Here is a 9,866-nt window from a genome sequence, read left to right as displayed (position 1 = left end):
ATATAGCAGTTGGGAAAGTGGGACAGCTGCTTGTGGTGGCACATGCTACTTCCCCCAGGACTCAGGAGGCAGAGGCAGGCATATCTGTGAGCTGAAGGCCAGCTTGGTCTGCGTACATAGTGAGTGGCAGATCAAATCATAACTACATAGCAAGACCCTGTCTCAGAGATTGTCTACTGAAGTGACATTTGAAATCTAAGAAAGCCCAGGCTAAACTGAAGGACCTGCAAATACAAAGGTCTAGAGAGTAAAACGGGCTTTTTTTTTGGGGGGGGGGGGCGCTCAGTTTTGTTTTGAGCCATGCAGTCCGGGCCACTTAGGAACTTTATATATAGATCAGGATTAACTGGCAGTTCTGTCTGCCTCTGGCTCTCCAATGCTGGAATTAAAAGCTGTATACTACCACGTCATTTTTGTTTTGTTTTGTTTTGTTGTTCAAGACAGGGTTTCTTTGTGTAGCTTTGCCTTTCCTGGAACTTGCTTTGAAGACCAGGCTGGCCTGGAACTCAAGAGATCTGCCTGCCTCTGCCTCCTGAGTGCTGGAATGTAAGGTGTGCGCCACCACCACCCAACTCTTTTATTTTTTTAAGACTAAACAATTTTAATATTTATGTGACTACCAGAGGACACAGGTGGAGGTCACGGTACAACTTGGGAGTGTCATCTCTCCTACCATGGAAACCCCAAGGATCAAACTCAGGGCCTCAGGTTTAATGGCCACATGAATTCCAATGTAAAGTAATTTATATAGGCTCACAACAGTAAGGTTAAGTAAGGAAGTAGAAATTTCCACATGGAGTTTTTTAAGGCAAGGAAGTTCATACACCTGTAATGCTCAAAATCCACAAGAATCAAGAGCTCCAGGCAAGCAGGAGACTGCTCAATGGTCAGAGCACTTGCTGCTCTTGTACTGGATCAAGTTTCATTTCCCATATTATAATCTGCAACTCCAGTTCCAGACGATCTAATACCCTTTCGTCAGCAGGCACCTAGACATTTGGTACATAAAGTAACACAGGCACACTCACAAAGTATGACAATTTAATAGTTTCAGGTGATCCCTGGCCACAAGGGGGTTCAAGAACTGTTGGAATTGAAACTATATCTGGGGGGAAAAAAACTTTTTATAAACCACTTAACTGCTAAGAAACAGAATGTATTGGTTGAGACGGCTCACACCCTTAATCCTAGCTATTGTTAGCTGAGGCAGAATAGCTCAAAATACCATATAGAATTTTTCTCTTAAAAAAAAAAAAGGACAATGAAACTGCAAAGAATAAGGAACATATTGTTTTTCTGGACAGCCTGGGCTGCAAGCAAACAGAATTTTTCAGTGTAGAAACAAAATGTTACAGAAAATGCATTATGCCCCAACCTTGACTACACATAAAACCTAAGTGACAGGTAAATAGGATGGTATCTTTACCAACGAGTGTTCCAGTCCTTAGATTCACTGAGACATCCTTTACAAACTGAGAAAAGCAATAATGAAACAAAGCATGATACAATCACAAGGAGGTGAAGGATAGTAGAGATGGAGTAAGCTAATCTTCACCCACAATAGAAATCAATAACAAAACATTACCCAAGTATATTCAGAAACCAACAACAGTTCAGGGCCTTAACTTTTGTGGCTGGGCATTGATTTTCCTGTTCTGACCTCAGTAAGATTCCTAAGGTGTGCTGTGGTGGCCCATACCTTTAATCCTGGCATTCAGAAGCCACAGGCAGCAGATTTCTGAGTTTGAGGCCTGCCTAGTGTACAGAACCGGTAACAGGGCAGGCAGGGCTACAAAGAAACCCTGACACAACACACATACACACAAAGCAGAGGCCAGAGTATGGGCAATTTGCCTAACAAGGTCTGTATATAATCCCTAATAGTACAATTGTCTTCTTCTTTTTGCAGTTTCAATGTTTAGAGTAATTATTCACACAACTGACTTCTGTCCTGTTGAATCCAAAGTAATGTTCAGTATCTTTGTCACCACCACCAAAACAACTTGCACCTTTCCCCATTTGCTGTCCAAAAGACCTTTGAAATTTAAGTATGTCTTAAAGGTCATGACCAAAAGGACACCATGGTTCATCCAGGTTTAAAATCCTACAAATAAAAGATACTCTATTTTTAATAGTATATCTAGTATTATCTAGGCAAAAAATGAAATAGCAGAGGTATGTGATTTGTTGCTGGGGGTAGGGAAGTTTTAGGACAGCTTGGACCTTTTAAGATTAAGTCTGAGGGCTGGCTAATGTTTCCAGCACCCACATGGTGGCTTACAACAATTTGTAACTCCAGGTCAGGGGTCTGACATCCTCTTCTGACTGTTGTGGCAATCAGTTATACATGTGGTACACAGAAAAAGTATCCACAATGTTATTTAGTTAACTTATTTAGGTTATTTTGAGACAAGGTTCCCAAGTAGCCCTGTTTGTCCTGGATCTTGCCCTATAGACTAGGCTCCCTTCAAACTCAGATCTGTCTGGCTCTCCCTCCCCATGTGCAAAATACAAGCGGCACTGCTAGGCCTAAGTTAGGATACATAAAACAATGATTTAAGTAGCCACTGTAATCAAATTAATCATTGCTAAGGCTTAGGGATCTATCCAGTTTGTTATCTAAAATGTGGTACATGTGGGAAGAGAAAGGTATCACAATAAACCAGAGAAGATGAAAGAATGGAATTTATGCTCAGCTTAGTGCCTACCTTCAATCCAAACCCTGGGGAGATAAGAGGTAGGATAATTCTGGGAATTCCAGGTGAACAGGGTCTACATAGCAAGTTCCTAACAGCCAGGGGCAGAGATCCCACTCAGTGGGATTCAACTACAATGCTTTAAGTATATACCCAAGTTCAACAGTCTCATGTGTGTGTAGATAGATGCGCACTAGGGTTGGAGAAGACACTCTGTAAACTAATGCTCCTGAGACAGGAGACACAAAGTATCACATACACTATTATTTGTGTGGGAAATTTTTATTTTATCACAAAGTTCCAGTGTTAATGAATTAAAGGCTAGCATATAATTCACCTTTAGTGAACTTATGTAAAAAATGACATTGGTCAAGGTTTCTGTTCATGTACCATGTAATAATCATACACAGGCTAGAAAATCTATTCTTCCTTTTGGTGCTTTGCTCAAGATCCTCCACATAATCATATCCCCCAAATGATTTGCTCTTCATTTTCTTGAAGTGCAACTTGACACTTGTCAAGAGTAAAACCTGGAGACTAAAGAAAGGCAGACCCATTTCTGTAACTTTTCAGAAAACAATGATGTAAAGAAATTACTTACTTCTCTGAAATAATCATCTTTTTCTCCACTGTATTAAATACTTTTCACTTTAGTTCATTATCCTTTGTTACTAACCCAACACCAGAGGGGTGGTAAAATAGGTTCCCACAACCCACATTAGACCACAAACTCCAAGGGGTTGTCCTTTGGTGTGCCGAGGATAGTTTACAATTTAACAGATTACAAGCAGGTGTCAGGGAGGACACCTACATAAAAAAAAACACAAGAGGAAAGCCCTCTCTTCCCAGCAAATTCCAGTACTGCCCCATAACTTATAAAGCACTGGCTAAGGGATGCAGACAGCTCAGCAGTTAAAAGACATTCCTCTTGCATGAGGACTAAGTTCAGTTCCCAGGATCCACACCAGGTGGGTTACAAGTGCCTGAAGCTCCAGCTCTGAGACCCATACAACCCCCTTTCAGCTTCAAAAGGAAAACTGGATGCACTAGACACATGAATAATAATAAAAAAATTGTGCACCAGAAATTATACACCAGCTCTCTCCCCATTGCCACCATATTTTGCTTATTTTTAAATGGAAATGAGAAACAGCAGGTTTTAAGTAAACTTAGTCAACATTGGGTTGTTAGAATACATATAAGCAAACTGTCTTTAAGTTAATTTCAGAAGTCATGTCTTGACACCTCAAGGAAAAGGTTTTAAACATAAAATTAGCATCACTTAAATTTCCATATCAAAAAATAAAAACTGTCAACAAAAAACACAAAAATAAACAACAACAAAAAGAAATCAGACAAATGAGTAAGGTATGTTTCAGTTTAATCATTTTGAGCACAAATATTTGGAGCAAACATTAGATATACATATAAAGTTCCTAGACTGATTCAGGAATTTCTGTTCTCTTCTAATTGTCTTCGAGTACAGTTTGGCAACTCACCCTTACCACTACATGCATTTGAAGTTACATACTTACCAACTGTCAGTCTGCTTATCCATGCTAGGAAAGGACAGAATTCCTTAGAAATTTATTTCACTTTAAATCTTAAAGACACAAATTCAGACTCAAGACTTTGTTGAGAGCTCATCTAGAATACATTACCATACCTGTCATGAATTCCAGATTTTAGAAAACTAATATTGCTTATACCAAAAGCAACAGGATTGACGTTATTGGTTCATAAAGGTCATAGCGGTAATGGAATGTATATATGAATATAGTGACATTATCTAGAATGTGGCTAAAAAATAAAGAGGGAAAGAAATCCTTATTTCACAGGCAAATGACTAAACAAGATAATTTGTATCCCAAGTTTTCCATGCAGGGAAAGAATGACTAAAACTGCTCAAGAACAGAATAGAATTCTATTATTTCATTCACCTATGCAGTGAAAAACAAGATCACAGAAAAAGATGTATTTCTTAATTATGTGTATGTGCTCATGAGCACATTATGTCCAAGATCCTCTTGGAGCTAGGTGGTTGTGAGTCACCTAACATGCATAATGGGAACTGAGCTTAGGTCCACTGCCAGCATGACATGTTTTTTCTATGAAGTTTCTCTACATAGTCCTGGCTGTCCTTGAACTCACTATGTAGACTAGGCTGTCCTGGAACTCCTGGAGATCCACTTGCCTCTCCCTTCTCAAGTGCTAAGATTAAAGGTATGTATCACCACACCTGGAGTTATGGCCTGGCCTTAAACTGTTGAGCCATCTCTCCTGTCCCTAGACTTTAATCTATAATTTTAAGTAAAACGATCATTTCTCTTCACCAAAGGAAATAATCTGTGTTCAACATTTTTTGTGCATATGATCCTTTAGGAAAATGAGAGGGGTGGCTGAACCCAAATAGGGAACATAAGGAAATGTCAATGGTCTAAGGATCTGATCCAATTACTAACCACACTGTGAACATTCTGACTGCTCTCATCTTTGATCACTGTTCATGTTTCAGCTAGGCTAAAAAAAAAAAAAAAAAAAAGCCATGATATGAAAATTATAAAGCAGTACTCACCAGAAAGGCAGCTCTAAAGAGATAAGGAAAACCATTTCCACTGTATCTACGCCATTCTTAGATTAAACTGTGAAAGGCAATCAAACTTAGGCCCTCAGGCATTTTACAATCAAATACAAAGTGGGAAAAAATTCACAATATATTTTTATTACTGGCTGCTAGATGTAGATCTTTAAAAATTTAAACAAATCATATGGGTCCCAAATAAAATACTAATCCAATTGAAGAATGACTAATCACCATCCAACTTACTTTTACTGTCAATGGTTAAATCTTAAGTATATGACTTCCTCATTAAACTCCAAGAATTACATAAGAATTTGACTCATTTTAAGCCAGGGAATCATTACACAGCCCAGCCTGGCCTTAAAATCACATCATTTCTACCTCAAACTGCAGAGTTCTGGGATTAAAGTATACACAATTGTGCAGGGCTCTTGGTGAGCAATAAGCCTTCATGTCAGTTGATGAACCCACATGGCCCTTTAGTGTAACTTATAGCTTACAGAGACAAATAAATTATTTTTAAGTATTACTACATTTAAAACAGTATAAGTAAAACTCCCTAGCTAATAATTGTACACCATTTTTCTCCTGCTATAGTTGAGGAAATCTGTCTTATGTTGATTCACACTGTAGAAGGTAAAGGATGACTGAAAAACACCATGGAGTAGTTTAATCAAGGACCCTGGACATGAAGCCGTGGACTACATGGACTGAGTAAACAAAGTATTTCCCCTCTCTCTCCCTTCTGTCTAAAAGGCATCTATCTACAAAGGTTCAAGAACCACCAGATAATAAGAGAGCAGCATTACACCTTTATTACAACTAGGGTCAGCAAGAATAGAGCTACTCACTCCGGTCCAAGAACTGAGTGTTTGAGAATGTCCAATGGATCTATTATTTATACTCACATTTAAGAAACTGCACAGCAGTTTTTTCTTCCTTATGTGCGTTAAATGAGTATGTTGGGGGTGGGGGTGGGGTTAAAAAAAAAAAAAGAGGAACATCAGGTACTTACAGATTAAACTAACCTGTACTGGCAGGGCTGTGGGATTTTTCTTCTCTACCAGTAAGTAGCAAATGCTGAAATTCTGCTGCTAGTTAACAAAAACACAAATTGTATTAAACTGAGGAGTCACCCCATACTTTTAAAAAAGTCAATGTGCATTTAATTTCCTCAGAGCCTGACAGTACATTTTAAAAGTTTGCCTAAATCTAGCAAAATTTACATTGGCTACTGAAATTGAGTGATAATGAGCTAGAACACTGACTGAAGTATCTCCTGGACATGCTTTAATGTCCAATCAATAATGTATTCAATGTGTGAAGTGTGCTGGAAATTTTGGTTGCCCTAAAAGGTGGCATACATTTAAATGTGATAACCTTTAAATTTCAATTAGTATGTAGACAAATATTAGGGGACTATTAATTTTGTTACTTCTCCTCCACGTGTATCAACCAGCTATCAAGTAAAGGGAAGTTCACTCTAAATAGATGCCCTATTTGATTCAAATTATAAGAACTGTAATCATTCTTCGCTTGGCCAACTTGGGTAATTAAACAACCCTAGAAAAGATATTCAAACGGGATTAGCAGACTATCTTAATAAAGTGTCAATGATCTTTACCAAAATAAAAGGGTAAAACTTCAAAGGAACAAAAATCAGCAGAAATAGTTATTATCATACTATTTAAGGTTCTAAATCTAAACCCACCACACAATGGCTTCTTTCCAACATAACCAGTCTCAGCTAATGCATAATTACATTGGGGAACAGGTCTTCGTTCTTCCTTTTCATTTCTTTTGGTGCTGGGGAATGAATCCAGGGCTTCATACATGCCTAACACGCACGCACTCTGCCACTGGGCTACCTCCAGCTTCTTTCTTCATTGTTAGTCAAGTAGGGAAATCAACCAATTTCGTTACCAATCCCTCAAACTTAACAAATGGTGAAGACATGGATTTTTAAACATTAATAAAACTCAAAAGAAAACACACATTCGCAAGTTCCCAGAACTGCAACAATGTCAGAGGGCTTAGAAAGTTACTAAAACTGCCCTATAATCAATCTTACAAATCATAGCAACATATAAAATGGATGGAATCCAATTAATCCTTTAAGGCAATGTACTCACATTTATCCTCTCTGCAGTGACTCTATTCACAATGACAACACACACAAAAACATATTGTCATATTCAGCCTCGAGAGCCTAATCAAAGTTAACACCCAGGACTTTACTTACAGAGTATTCAATGTATTTAACTTACTTAAACAAAAACAGTTGGAATTGGCTTTAGGCTTTGTATCTCTACTCTGGTAGTCTATATTTTTCTTACTAAAATATATTTTCCCCTGGAAATTAAAGTGAGATTTTAGAGAAAATTAATCTGTATCATTCTAACTAATTTTATTTTATTTTATTTTTGTGGAGCTAAGGATGGAACCCAGGGCCTTGCATTTGCTAGGCAAGCGCTCTACCACTGAGCTAAATCCCCAGCCCTTAATTTAATTTTAAATTGTTGTCCAGAAGTGGAGGTGAAAGGTGAAATTATCTTTTGAATAGTAAATATTAAAGTGAGAATGCATAGCATTTAGAAGAAAATAATAATTGCTTATTAAAAATAATTTTTTTTAGCTTTACTGAAAAAAAATTTTTAGGATACCATCTCATTATGTATGACGTATGGATGGATGGTCTGAATTTATACACACAGGCAGACCAGGAGGAAACTGAACTCAGACCCACCAGGTATACTTCCTTTTAAAATTAAAGGTGTGCAGCACCACACCCAGAGGAAAAAAATTGTGACAGGGTCTTACTCTAACACTGGCTGGCCTCCAACTTGCAGGATTATCTCATCTCATCCTCCAGAATGCCAAAATTATGTATGTGCCACCACACCTGGCCAACAAAACTGCCAGGTAACATTAAAACGAACAAACAAAACCCTGAAAGTTCAACATAAGGAAACCACTCAGGAAGAGCTCGAGTTCACGTTCAGTTTATCTGAATAATACAACAGTGGTCTATTGAGAATGTCTAAGAGCCGGGTGGTGGTGCACACCTTTAATCCCAGCACTGGGGAGGCAGAGCCAGGTGGATCTCTGTGAGTTCAAGGCCAGCCTGGTCTCCAAAGGGAGTTCCAGGACAGGCACAAAGCTACACAGAGAAACCCTGGCTCGAGGGGAAAAAAAAAAAAAAAGAAAGAAAAAAAAAAAGAATGTCTAAGAGCTTAAGATACTGGTTTTAAAAATTCAGTATTACTCTAATTCAGACATCTACCACATATGCCTCTATATCATTTAAAGTGTTTATTTTACAAAGAATTATCAGAGAAATTATAAGATACTATAAAACAAGATAATTTAAATGACTTTATGACAAAAAACCCCAAAATATTAAGAAAGGTTAAAAAGAAATCCTCAATTTCATTCATGAAGAGCTAATATAGATAACAGAGAAATATTTCTGCAATAAAGTTTTCTCATATATTCCAGTCACTTCACTAAATCTTCTTTTGGAGGAATTTCCCAAAAGTGACAAGAAAATTAGATTCATTTTTTAATACACAACTTCAGTATTACATAGGTAAATAAATATTACCCTTAAAAAACGCCTCTCTGATTTATTAAGGGGCCATACGTAGTAAATTCTAAACAATACAGATGTTGTACAAATTGCCCATTTCAGAAGCTTACCCAAACTGCATCTCACTAAAGTGAAGTCAGTATATTCATCAAGTTTTACCAGTGGGCTCCATAGAGACCTAAAACTATTGGCTCTCTGGGTCACTAAACTCCAAAGAGACACTAGGACATTATCAACACCCCAACTCCACTCTGACAGGGTATCTATACAGCCCAGGCTGACTCACAGCAGTCTTCCCACCCCAAATTCCCACTGTTAGGAATACAGGCCTGAACCACTATGCCAAACTTTGATTAGGAATCTATTAAATCTCTCCAGCAGTCCTATTATTCAAGTAAATTAACATTTTAATTTTAACTTAGAATTGGGACAGGTACTTTCAAGTGAATTCAATGTACTTGAGAGGGGTGGACACAAGATAAAACTATCTCTAATCATAATTGTTAAATGGTGGTGGTAATAATGAAATCCAGGGCCTTTAACATATTAGATAAGCAAGTACCCTATGATTGAATTATAGTAAAATCCCTATAATAAATCTTTCTGTAATTTACTAAAAGTTATTAAACATTTCAATGGAACAAGTCATGGAAAAACTAGTTCTCAAAAATATTAAATCTAGCCAGGTGTGGTGGTGCAAGCCTTTAATCCTAGCAAGGAGGAGGACAGATCTGTGATTTTGAGGCGAGCCTGGGAAACAGTGGAATTCCAGATAGCCAAGGCTACACAGAGAAACCCCATCCCCCAAAGAAGCACAACAACAACAACAAAATTTAAAAAAAATAGTAAAAAAAAAAAAAATCCCACAAAACAACAACAAATCTGTTTCTAAGGACTGGAGAGATAGGTCACTGGTTAAGAGCACTGGCTGCTCATCCAGAGGCCCTGAGTTCAATTCCCAGAAACATGGTGGCTCACAACCATCTATAAATGAGATCTG

Source organism: Onychomys torridus, chromosome 8, assembly GCF_903995425.1.
Source record: "Onychomys torridus chromosome 8, mOncTor1.1, whole genome shotgun sequence".
NCBI classification, from domain to species: Eukaryota; Metazoa; Chordata; class Mammalia; order Rodentia; family Cricetidae; genus Onychomys; species Onychomys torridus.
The sequence above is the reverse complement of the archived record's forward strand: the minus strand, read 5'-3'. Positions refer to the sequence as shown.